This window comes from Ovis aries, chromosome 24 (genome assembly GCF_016772045.2).
Source record: "Ovis aries strain OAR_USU_Benz2616 breed Rambouillet chromosome 24, ARS-UI_Ramb_v3.0, whole genome shotgun sequence".
NCBI classification, from domain to species: domain Eukaryota; kingdom Metazoa; phylum Chordata; class Mammalia; order Artiodactyla; family Bovidae; genus Ovis; species Ovis aries.
Window position 1 is genome coordinate 6,581,665 of NC_056077.1, and position 13,101 is coordinate 6,594,765.

Genomic DNA, 13,101 nt, shown 5'->3' on the forward strand with positions numbered 1-13,101 from the left:
GCCTTTATTATCTTTTTTGGTGCTTTTCAGAATTTACTATTTATTATTTTAATTTATTATTATTGGTGTTTCATTGCTTTATAGTGTTGTGGTAGTTTGTACTGTACAGCAGTTTTACTTTATTCTCTTCCCTTCCCTTCCCTTCCCTTCCCTCCCTGCTCCTTCCCTCCCTGCCCACCGCTTCCCACCCCTCACTTCCCCTGCCCTTTAAGAACCCAGAGATTTTAAACCTCTGGGGAGGTGAATCTGTGAACCTCCTGCCCTAGGCTGGGTTGCCTATTCTTCCCTCCCGCCTCCCCTTATTTATTCCAACCATAGGGCTTTCACAGTATATTGATGTTTCTTATTCAGCAGCCTCCCTGCCTTAGAACACACACACCTTAAAGCCAAGGAATATGCTTTATTTACCTAGTGCTGTCAACAAGTTAAGTGTAAGAGATGGAAGAGACTTGCAGACCTCTTTGTGCAACCTTGACTGTGCCCCTTCACTCTTTGCGGATCTCTCCCTCTCCTTTTTTTGTCTTCTTTATCACTTATACAGTGGACTGGGCCACCTTGTGTTAATGCCCTGTGCTTTGAGGAGGTTATTTGTGAAGAGCATAAACTAAATTGGTCCCTAGGCTGTCTTTGAGAACTGCTGATTCACGTCCTACTGTATAAAGTAACAGCCATAACAACTTGCCCCATTACTAGCACTCAGTGATAACAACAGTTCCATAAATGATTGCACCATGAAGAACTTTAGGAATGGGACTGTTTGATCAACTCATTAAAGATGCTTCATCTGCTGATGGCATTGCTCACTTCTCTATTCACTACTGCATTTTCTACAACTGTTATCTCCTCCAGAAGGAATTACTGAAGAGTACAGTAATGTTGTGAAAGAGATAAATCAAAGGTTGTTTGGATATCAGCTGTTAACTTTTGCTTCTTACTTGGAAAAAAAAAACAGCCAGCAGTGTGCATTGGAGCATGTGTGGGTTATTAATAATTTACTCAATCTATTGATGCTCGTTAATTGCAGTAGCTGAGAAAAGTTAGTTAATGATGTGCCTGCTTCCGCCACATTATAATTATGATGGTAGTTCCCCTATTATTAGGGCTGAGTAGGTGTTCCCATTAGAAACCTTAATTTTCGAGCTGATTGTCTTAGCCATTTTAAATTACATCAGGCCACATCTTGGCAGACAGTTTCTGAAAGCAGATGCATTTCTTTCCAAAATTATTTTTATGGTAGTACAGGAATTCTCTCCCTCAGATGAAAGAGGCTGTGAAGCGTGTTCCATTTTCAGGAACAATTTTGTTAAGCTCCATCCAGGGCTCCAGCCTCACTGTCTATGAAGTTGTCCGAAGGAAGGAACGATTACTGTTGATCCAAAAGCCGTCTGAGTGTGCTTAGTCACTGCTCACTCTTGTCTGACTCTTTGCGACTCCGTGGACTGTAGCCCACCAGGCTCCTCCGCCCAGTGGGATTCTCCAGGCAAGAATACTGGAGTGGGTTGCCATGCTCTTCTCCAGGAGCTCTTGCCCATCCAGGGATTGAAGGCAGTCTCTTGCATTGCAGACGGATTCTTTACCGTCTGAGCCACCAGGGAGACCTTATCTAGAAGCCACCTTAGCCCAAATCAGAGCTCTCTGAGAAAGAGGATTTTGAAAAATCAGCCATAGAATGGATGGTAGGTCACACTTTTGCTGCCTTCATTTGGATTCATCAGTAAGGTTTTCATTGCAAGGGACAAAAACCTAATTCCAACAAGTTTAATCTTGCTTCATAACAATGAGATGTATTGGCTCATAAAATTATGGCTCAAAAAAAAAAAAATGTCTTCAGGCAGGGCTGGGTCCAGGGGCTTGAATATATGTCACTGATGTTATGTCTCCTCGCCATCTTTTGGTTTCTTTCTGAGCATTGGTTTCATTCTTCGGCAGGTTTTCTTCGTGAGGCTAGTTGTAGCCTTCAGGCTATATTCTTAACAGCTCATGTTTTGAACCAAGACATGATCCTCTCTCTTCTAGCTTCCATATATAAAATAAGAGAGATATCGGCTCTGCTTGCATCACATCCTCATCCCTGAACTGACCCCTGAGGGTAGAAGCATAAAAGAATTTGATCCCACAAAGACCACATATCAATAGCAGTCAGAGAGGTGGGGTTTACATAACGTAGTAAAACCACCATGGAAAGAGAAATATTGCTACCCCCCCCAAAAAAAAAAATGGGGAAGAGATGATTGACCAGGAACAAACTGTGGATTTGTTACTACTAGGTGTATCCAATGTCTACCTCATTCCACCCACTAGCTGCCCTGGTAGCCAGAGAATGTTGCTACTATTCCCTTTATCCGATCACACTTCAAAACCTCATTATCTGTTTATTTTTGGCTCTGCTGGGTCTTCACTGCTGCATGGGCTTTCTCTAGTTGTGGCGAGCAGGAGCTAGTGTCTAGTTGTGGCATGCAGACTTCTCCTGGCAGTGGTTTCTCTTGTTACAGAGCACAGGCCCCAGAGATCAGGAGCCACTAGCTGTGGCCCATGGGCTTAGTTGCTCTGCGGCACGTGGAATCTTCTCCGACCAGGGATTGAACCCATGTCTCCTGCATTGGCAGGTAGATTCTTTACCACTGAGCCACCAGGGAAGCCCCCAAACCCCATTAAAACTTTAATTTCAACTTGAACTCAGGCTTCTTTAAAAGTGGTGCCCATAAGGTCTGGTGCTACCGAATAACTGGCTGTGCTGTCTCGGTAAAGATCATCGTAGCTTACCTAAGGTCTCTGGTTCCATTTGCCTCATAGTCAGCCGTCTCTCTAATGTGTCAATGATGTTGGGAAAAAAGGAAAAATACCTAAGTCTGACGAGTGTACATATCAGGAAGAAGGATTTAGTTTCCCTTTGGAAATAAAGGCTTCCCTGGTGGTTCAGCTGGTAAAGAATCCGCCTGCAGTGAGGGAGACCTGGGTTCAATCCCTGGGTTGGGAAGATCCCCTGGAGAAGGGAAAGGCTACCCACTCCAGTATTCTGGCCTGGAGAATGCCACGGACTATATGGCATGGACTAACATACCTGGAAATACAGCGTGAGAAAAGCAGGTGTATCCAGGTTAGTTCAGCTCCTGCAAAAAATAGTTCAGATAAATTGGTCCTTTATAGGTATAAACATGAGACTTCCAAACATGGTAGACTGTGTTCCTTCTCCAGAAGAGGCTGTACACCATGAGTGGCACAGAGCCTGGCACTGAGGAACTTAAATTCCTGGAAGACTCCAGGGGACGTGAGTGTCCAACAGGCAGAGACGGTTTCTGAGAACAAATGTAATCTGTGCAAAAACATAAACGAGGGATGGCCAATTTGACTGCGTGAATCCTGTTTAATCTTGTGATCTACAGTGCGTCCATCTGTGATTCTGTTTATGTTTTGGGGAGGCTATCTTTTGGTTAATGTGGGAGTTAAAGCCCAAACTCAAAGAATGGACTTGGAGACTTGAAGTGAGGCTTTAATGAGATGAGAAGAGAGGCTTTAACCGCGGTCTTGCAAGATCAGGTGTCTGGTGGGCAGGCACACCTAGAGAGCCATTACAAGGAGCAGTGTGTTTCCTTAGCACACAGGTTCCCCGCCCCCACCCCCACCCCCCCGCCGGTTCTCAGGGTGAACACACTTCCCAGGACATCGGCTAAGTTCATCCCCTTCCTGTTTGTGGGCTTGCCCCTCCCTGACATCTTCTTTCCTCCTTTTCTGTACACTTATTCCCATTCACGTGAAAAATGCTAAGCATTCCACTCTCCCTGTTTGCCCAGACTTTCCAGTTTTGTAACCCTTACAGCTGCTACATCAGCAAGCTGTCACTCAAAGCTGGCTGTCCTTGAAAATAGACCACTTTACGTCTTTATTTCTTACAGTTAATAACATAGAACCAGGACACAGCTTAATAATTTGTGTAAAACCTATCTTTTAATATTATAATCTGGCTGCAGAAAAAAATAATAGGAGCTGAATTTCCTCCTTCCCTCTTGTTAGGAATATATCTGTGTCACTGGGTGTACACAAATGTTTTGCTTTTTTTTTTTTTTTTTTAATTCTGCAATAACTCAACTTCAGGGCTGAGTAAAAACCTCTCTCAAATGCATACCTAGAGGCATGGGTCAGAATCTCCTGAACTTTTCCATGTCTATTGATTGAAAGAACTCAATAAACATGATCTGATTTAGTCTCTGTGGCCAAACTATAAATGCAATCTTTTATTTTGCCTTTCCTCTCTGTCCCACCTTCCAGAAAATTTTGACTCAAGGAAAGAGGACATTTATTGGATGGAAGAAGCATCTACTTTATTGCAGTGCTTGTTAGCAACTAGTCATTTTGAGAGGAGAAATTCCACGAGGAAGGATCCCCAAAGAAGGCAGCCATCACATGCTTTGGCTCTTGATACCAGTGGGATGTAAATTACTCTAGTTAGGCATTCAAGCTGATGAAAACACCCCTTCTCAAATAAGGGGAAATGGAAATAAAGAAACACAAATACATTCTATTGACATCTCTATGGATTTACTTTTCAATTTATACATTATTGCCATCACTGCTGCTGCCGCCTTTATTACTATTTTAACAGCAGATTGCTTTAAATATTCTGGCAGAACATTTAAAAGTCTAGAATTCATAAGGAACACTTTGTAGATAGACATGCACTCAAGGTTGCTTTGCAGGGTTGATTTTATCATCCCAGAGTCACGCACTGCACACCTACTATGTGGCTAGTGTTGTGAGATGAAGAAATAAACAGAATCAAGCCACTCACTGCCCTGAAGGATTTCCAATCAGAGGAAGACATGATATTAATACAGAAGCAGTTATGATACCAAGCAGGACCCTGTGGGGGCCCTAGGCACAAAGCCTATGTCCCCCATTTCTTTGATTACAGAGAACAGCTTTCCTTCAGCCTCCATGTCCTTTCCAGAGTTCCAAGGGGCAGAATCTAGGAATTGGTAATTAGGAAGGGACGGGGAGGGAAGGGAGGCAACAGTCAAGAGCAGCCTCAGGGCAAAGTCTTGCTTTCTCATCAAAGGATCCGCACTACAATATCTTTGAGCTGTTTTGTAGATTCTGGAACCCCCTCCAGGTGGGAGAAGGCAAAGATTAATGATGGGATGGCTGCCCACAGTCCTGTAGACCCCAGACCACTTGGACCTGAAGGGTGCTAATGCAGACTCCTACCTACCTCACCATCAGCCATGAGCTGGTCACACTCTCTTTGAACCATTACTCGAAAATTTCCCACTATCTTCTCCGAGTTGAGACACAACAGTTTTTCGAGGCAGAAGCCCTGCTGTGTCTCCACTGTCTCTGAGATTCAATTCAACACTTGTGTACGAGAAGCTGAGCTTTCGGCATCTGAGCTTTTGGCATCAGTCATGTGCTATTGTGTTGTCGAGGAGGCAGGCAAAAGATGTTACAGGTGGAGGGGTGAGAACCAGTCATGTATCTACACCCAGGAGATTAGAACAACTACAGCTTAAGTGCGTGGCAAGCATTCCCTGTGAGTGAAAGAGAGCCTGAGAGACAGCTCAATCACAGAGAGACCCTTGGATCTTACGATTCATCCCACGAGAGCCCACATGCTTGAGTGCACTCAGGCTTGGGACTGTCGCACAAGGCAGCTCCTTTTACATGGCTTTAACTGTTAGAAGTTCTTATTTACCTTAGAGTGGGCTAAATGCCTACTCTTCTTAAAGAAGGCATTTAGAAAATGTTAAAGGTAAATGGATACTTGCAAAATGGCAATAGAGGATTGTAAAACTTAGTTTGGGGACTAGCTGGACCCCTACCTTCAACTGTGTGTGTTTACATATGCCATATACATATGTATATGTGTACATATATAATATATGAATTGCATATTATTATTGAATAGTGTATGTGTGCTAAGGTGCTTCAGTGGTGCCTGACTCTTTGTGACCCTATGGACTATAGCCTGCCAGGCTCCTCTGTCCATAGGGATTCTCCATGTGAGAATACTGGAGTGGGTTGCCATGCCCTCCTCAGCATGCACATCTTTAGAGAAGCTGAGTAGCATCATGAAATATGTCTTTTGAAAAATCAAAGATGAAGCAAAGTTTGGGGATGTTTTCCCTTTAGATTCTGAAAGGGTGAGCTTAAAAAAAATTAAAGTGCTATATTTTAGTGTCATTGAAACACAGGGAATGATATATATTCAATATGTACAGTTTGATGCGTTCAGATATATGCATAAGCCCGTGATATCATCTCCGTAATTAAGGTGATGGACATATTCAGCACCTCTCAGAGTATCCTTGTGTCTCTTTGTTGTGTGTGTGTGAGAGAATACTTATCAGGAGATCTACCCTCTTAAATCCCAGATGACAGTAGTGGTAAAGAACCCGCCTGCCAGTACAGGAGACTTAAGAGACGTGTGTTCGACCCCCAGGTCAGGAAGATCCCTGGAGAAGGAAATGGCAATCTACTCCAGTATTCTTGTCTGGAAAAAATTCCATGAACAGAAGAGCCTGCTAGGCTGTAGTCCATGGGGTCGCAAAGAAATTGGGCATGCCTGAGCTCATACACACACCTTCTTGACAAATTTTGAAGCACCCAACAGGATACCATAACTCCAGGTACTATGTTGTACCTTGGGTCAATCAGATCTCTAAAACTTGTTCATCTAACACGACTGAAACTTTACACCCTTGGACTAATCACTCCCTATTTACCCCAGTCCATAGGTGTCTTCAGATCTCCTGAGAGAAGCAGATCTTGAGAAAGGAATCAAGAACCATAGAATATTTTTTTCTCTTTCTAACATACTTCACTTTGCATGACAGACTCTAGGTCCACCCATGTCTAGACTCTAGGTCCATCCATGTACAAATGAACCAATTTCGTTCCATTGTATGGCTGAGTAGTATTCCACTGTGCATATCTACCACAGTTTCTTAACCCATTCGTCTGTTGCTTCCGTGTCCTGGCGATTGGAAATAGCATCACAATGAACATGTGGAATCTAGACAAGCAGTACAGATGGGCTTATGTGCCGGGCAGTGACAGACATGCAGATGTAGAGAATGGGCCTGTGGGCATGGTGGGGATGAGCTGGGAGATTGGTATTGATATATGTGCATTGCCACGTGTGGAACAGAGAGGTAGTGAGAGCCTGCTGTATAGCGCAGGGAGCTCAGTTTGGTGCTCTGTGATGCCTGAGAGGGACAGGATGGGGGTGGGCAGGGAAATCTAAGAGGGAGGGGCTATATGTACGCATATAGCTGATTCATTTTGTTGTACAACAGAACCTATCACAACGTTGTAATGCAACTTTATTCCAGTTTAAAAAAAAAAGAACCATGGATAAGAGATGTAGCAATATTCCCAGAATTGGTCCATGAAAGATTCATCAGCTAGCCACCAAAGAAAGAAAGAAAGAAATTAACCAGCTGGTTAGTGCTAATGTTTATAAATGAATATGCCATGTATAATAATTTCATACTGGATGTATACAACTAACCTATTTTTAATAGTTTCATTGTATTCTGTTTTATGAATGAAGTGGTATTTATTTAATAGATTCCTTATTAATGCTGATAGAAATAGTTTGGCTTAAGTTTCTTTTTTTTTTTTTCCTATTTCAAGCATTGCATTTATTTATACATCTGTCTTTTGTGCATGTATATTTATAGGATAATTTCTTAGTCCAGCAAGGGCTGGATCAATTCACTTTTCATAAACGTTGCTAAAATTTGCCTCCCAAAAGATTTCATTCATTTACATCCATACAGTGTATGTGGTAACCTGTTTTCTTCACACACACACACACACACACACACACACACACAACAAAGTGCCTTTTAAACAACATTTTCCTTATAATAAACACACATCCTCTGCTGTCACACTGTGAAAAGCTGGAGGAAGTTTGAACAGAGTGCTCCCATTCTGCACTTGTTATCCTTGATTACACTACTAAATATTCACCAACTTCCACGCTATTGAGTGTGGGAGAATACAATCATTTTCTCATTGGCACAGGTTAATGGAAGCAAGCTCACCTGAGCCTCTTTTCATCCTCAAAATCGCGGGCTGAAAAGCTCTTCCTTGTGTATGTGCAACGCTTGGCAGTTGGCTGTTGTGAACACGACCCAGGTTCTTGAAATGGGAAGACAGACCATATGCTTCATTATTAAATGAATTCACAGGACAAACTATCACAAGAAACATGTGTAGTACAAGATACCGTTTCAATTTGGAAATGAATGTAGGGTAAATGCCGATGCAAAATGCAGTTAGGAGGCAGAGTTGCCATGGAACCCAAAGAGCTGTTTTGCCAGCAGTGAGATGCGATTCCGCTTTGGGATGTTGGTACTCTGGCTTTGGATGGGGGCTGATGGAGCCATTCAGAATCCGACTCAACACAGACCGCCGGGGCTTGGGGTTTGGAGCTTAGCTCCAAACTCCAGACACTTGTCAGTGCCAGGACTGGGCTTGTTGTTGTTGTTCTTTAGTCCTTAAGTCATGGCCGACTTAGTGACCCCAGGGACTGTAGCCCACCAGGCTCCTCTGTCCATGGGATTTCCCAGAATGCTGGAGTGGGTTGCCAGTTCCTTCTCCAGAGGAGCTTCCTGACCCATCGATCGAACTCGTATCTCCTGTACTGCTGGGTGGATTCTTTACCTCCTGGCCACCAGGGAACCCCAGGACTGGGTCTAGGTTCCCAATTTCTGCCAGGACTGCTGAGCTGATACCAGCTGGAGATGGTGAAGTTGGCAACATCTCTCCAGCCCAAAGCACTTCCACATGTCACGTCATTTTGTGGTCACTGCAGCTTATGTTGAGAGAATGGAAATACTTTTATGAAAATCAGAATCTAGGCAGGAAATTAGACTTCTTATATTTTCCCCCTTTGGTTTTGAAAATAAATACGGATAAAAGCCTAATGGCCTACTTTAGGGAGGACAAATAGTCTTGAATGTACTGTGATCACTATATCACTTTGGTTATCGGTAGATTCACAAAGGGCTGTGTTTTTATTGTCTGTTTGTTTGTCTTTAAACTTTGTATTTTGAGATAATTACAGATTTGTAGATGCACAGAAAGCTTCCAAAATAATACACAGAGATCCTGGGTACCCTTTACTCAGATTTCTCCAAGGAAATCTTCAAAAAACACTGTAGTATCATAAAACAATTATTGATTGATTTTATTGATGCAGTAAGATCTAAGGCTTTTACCTAGACATTGATGTCATCTACTGATATTATTTTGGCTCCCTGTTTTATTTGTAATCCTGTGTGTGTGTATTTAGTTCTATACTCCTGTAACACTTTGTATGTCCACACCACAGTCAAGACGCAGCAGTTAGATCACAAGGATCCCTCACATTGCTCCACTTTCTCCCACCCTACGCCCATCCCCAACCCCTGACAACCACCAACCTGTTCTTCATTACTTACATGTTGCGATTTCAAGAATATCACATACAGGGAATGTATGGTATGTAATATTATAGAGTCAACTTCTCTCACTCAACATAATGCCCCAGAAATTAGCTCAAGTTGCTGCAAATATCAATAGTCTGCTCCCTTTTCTTATCGAGTAGTATTTTATGATATGAGTTTACCACCCAAGTTGCTTCTTGGGTAAAGATACTGAAGCTGAGTGGGAAAGAGTGCCGTTATCATCTAGTAATGTCTGTCACAGAGACGGAGGTGGACAGTGGTGGTGAGCGTGTGAAACTAACTCACCTGACTTAGATGTCAGTGCTGATATTTGAAAGAGAATCAGGAAAGAGAGATGACTGATATTTATCTCCTGCCCAAGAAACAATTCAGAAGCCTCATGAGGACTATCACTAACGAAACTGGTGATGGTTTGAACTCCAATTTCAAGAGCTAGATATGTAGCTCAAGTGATGTAGGGAAGGATTTGATCAAATGTGTCCAGCCACTTGTCCCAGACTCTCTGCACTCCATCCTCTCTGCAGTTTCCTCGCACTTTATTTTGGAGAGCACGCGATTTGCAGGAGGTGACTTTCTCTGATCTGCCAACTACAGATCAGGTTGCCTCGTCTGTTGGGAAGGCTAACCAGTATGTCTTTTCTCTGTCCCAACAAGGAACTTGACTCCAGTGCACGCCTCCCATCTGCACCAAGAGAATGTTTCCAGTCTGCACACTTGGAATGGAAAAATAATCTTTGGCTTGGCTTTGATTATATATACTAATTATTGCTAATATAGACACCAGATGATTGCATTTTATTATATCTCTGTTTTCCACTAAATGTTTGAATGGCTTCCTTGGGGAATGCTGTCATACTAATTAATTGTCTTCTGTTTTTCTTGACATATCTCAGCACTGTCTGTGCAGTTGTGGCCATGTGTCTGTTCTAAATGTTTAAGGCATTTATAACAATAATAGAGCTAATTTCTCTGCACAACTAAGACATGATCCTTTTCCAATTTTCCATGCCTGTCAAGGGAATTCTGATGCTTCTGGGTTTCCAAACTTCATGTAACCTTTGGCTTTTTGTCTATTTTGGTCACATGAGAAGTCATTTCTTAAGTCTCATTTTTGTGTCTTTAGTCAGATTCTCTCCTTAAAAAAAAAAAAAGATTCTTTACAAAAATATTTATTTATTAATTTTTGAGCCTTAGTTGCAGCATCTGGAATCTTTCTGTTGAGTCTTGCAGGCCTAGTTGTCCCACAGCGTATGGAATCTTAGTTCCCCAGCCAGGAATCGAACCCAAGTCACCTGCACTGGAATGCCAATTCTTTAACTGGAACACCATAGAAAATCTTCTTCTTCTTCTTTTTTTTTAAAGTTTAGTGTCTTCTCTGATCTCATATTTGGATTGCTGTAATGTTATTCTCACTTTCCTTCTGTGGACTCTTTTTTTTTTTTTTTTTAATAAACTTTCAGTTCATCATAAAACTAAAACTGATTTCACTTTTGCATCCTTACCCCTTCACTGACATTCAAGAACAGGCTCAGCGCCTAATCAAGAATCCTCAAAATGATTAGTATAGAGATGGATCACATTCCAGACTGGGTTCCTAGAATATTTCTTTTTTTTTTTTTTTTCAAGGAAAAAACTAGTTCACCACTACTCACATCTGACCTATGACCAAGTCCTGCTGACGTTTTCCCCTTCATGATTTACCAAATCCTTCCAAGATGTCTCCCTTGGTCCAAGCCTCCGTCTGTGCTGACTTCTCCTATAAGAACATCCTAAGTGGTCTTCCTGCTGCCAGCATGCATCCCCCTAGGGCTTTCTTACATAGACCTTTTCAAACGCAGACATGGCCATACCTCTCTCCTGCTTATCTGATTTGGTGGCTTCCTGTTTTTCCCTAGTGAAAGTCGTTTAGTCGGGTCTGACTCTTTGTGACCCCATGGACTATATAGTCCCTGGAATTCTCCAGGCCAGAATACCGGAGTGGGTAGCCTTTCCCATCTCCAGGGGTCTTCCCAACCCAGGGATCGAACCCAGGTCTCCTGCATTGCAGTCAGATTCTTTACCAGCTGAGCCACCAGGGAAGCCCAAGAATATTGGAGTGGGTAGCCTATCCCTTCTCCAGGGGATCTTCCCGACCCAGGAATCGAACCGGGGTCTCCTACATTGCAGGGAGATTCTTTACCAACTAAGATAAAGACCCAAATCCACAACCTAGTCTCTAAGGATTTGCATGCCCTGCCTCTTGACCACTTACACAACTTCCATCTTCTACCAGAGTGTCTCTCTCTTTCCTCTCCAGTCATACTCATTTTTGTTTCTTTCCTTGAATAAAGCACCATTTCTAAAAGGGCACAGGGGACTTCCCTGGCAGTCCAATGGTTAAGATTTTGACTTCTAATGCAGAGGGTGTGGGTTCAGTACCTGATCAGGGAGGTAAGATCCCACATGCCTCACAGCCAAAAAAAAAAACAAACAAAACATGAAACAGAAGCAATATTGCAACAAATTCAATAGAGACTTTAAAAAATGGTGCACATCAAACGAGAACTCTTTTTAAAAAGTTGCACATTCTGCTCTGACATTCTCAACTACCTTTCTTCTTGCCTTTATAGCGATCACCGCTTAACATATTATGTGCATTTAAACTGTGTCTTGTTTCTCATGAATCTTCTTCCCCTAGAGTGGGATCTTCACAAGAGCTGGAATTCATGGGTGACTTTATTTACTAGATAAATATGGTTTCATGACCATTGCATGTAGAGTGAAAACCAATGAAAGTGTGAGTCACTCAGTCGTGTCTGACTCTTTGGGACTGTAGCCCACCAGTCTCCTCTGTCCATGGAGTTTTCCCGGCAAGAATACTGGAGTGGGTAGCCTTTTCCTTCTTCACAGATCTTCCTGACCCATGCATATATGTCTTTTGCTATATATTGTTATATTTTTCTAATCGCCATTCATTTGTTATCTTTAGTTGTCGGTTTCCCTCTTTTGCTAACTGGAAAGTCACAGCACAAGTAATTATCCTACCACTTTCTTTTGTATGATTCGCACAGTTCAGTCAGGCCTTTTTGAGGTATAATCCTCATCTTAATTTTATTAAAGGGCTTTTCATAATCCCTATGCTGCATTTTCAGGCAGTTTCTTAGCATAGATAGCTGAGTCAATCTTTTTTTTTTTAATTTTAAAATGATGAATGCTGCAGGTTTTAAATTTTGAAGCTCTCTTAAATTCCCCAATTCTACTCTGAATCCTTCAGCCTGACTTTTACTTCTCTCTAGACAATTTCATGTTTTGTCAGCCCCAAACCTTTGAGGCTTAGGAAGAAAGACGCCAGCTCTTCACTTTTTCCTGTAAACTTTTTGCTCCTTTTTGCTATATTTTTTGACCCAAGTTGTTCCCAGCTATTTATGCCTACCCTCATCATGTTTGCAGACTTTTATTTACTGTTACTATTAAGACCAGCATCCGAGATTATAAAATGGTTTTATGTCATTTTGTGTCTCTGGGTGATTGGTAGTGTCTGTCTGCTGCAGCACTAGGTAGAGGATTATGGGGTCATAGACAGGTTCATGGGGAAAGAGTGCTATGATCGATTAATGATGTCTGCTGTGGTCATGGGATAGGAAAAGATAGTACACGTGGTGTATATTTG

The 13,101-nt window shown here is 42.2% G+C and overlaps 1 protein-coding gene across 14 annotated transcripts in view; it reads left to right on the forward strand.

Annotated features, from left to right (window-relative positions):
* Positions 1-13,101, forward strand: part of RBFOX1 (RNA binding fox-1 homolog 1) — a 2,416,982-nt gene that overhangs the window by 1,806,088 nt on the left and 597,793 nt on the right. The window lies entirely within an intron of this gene.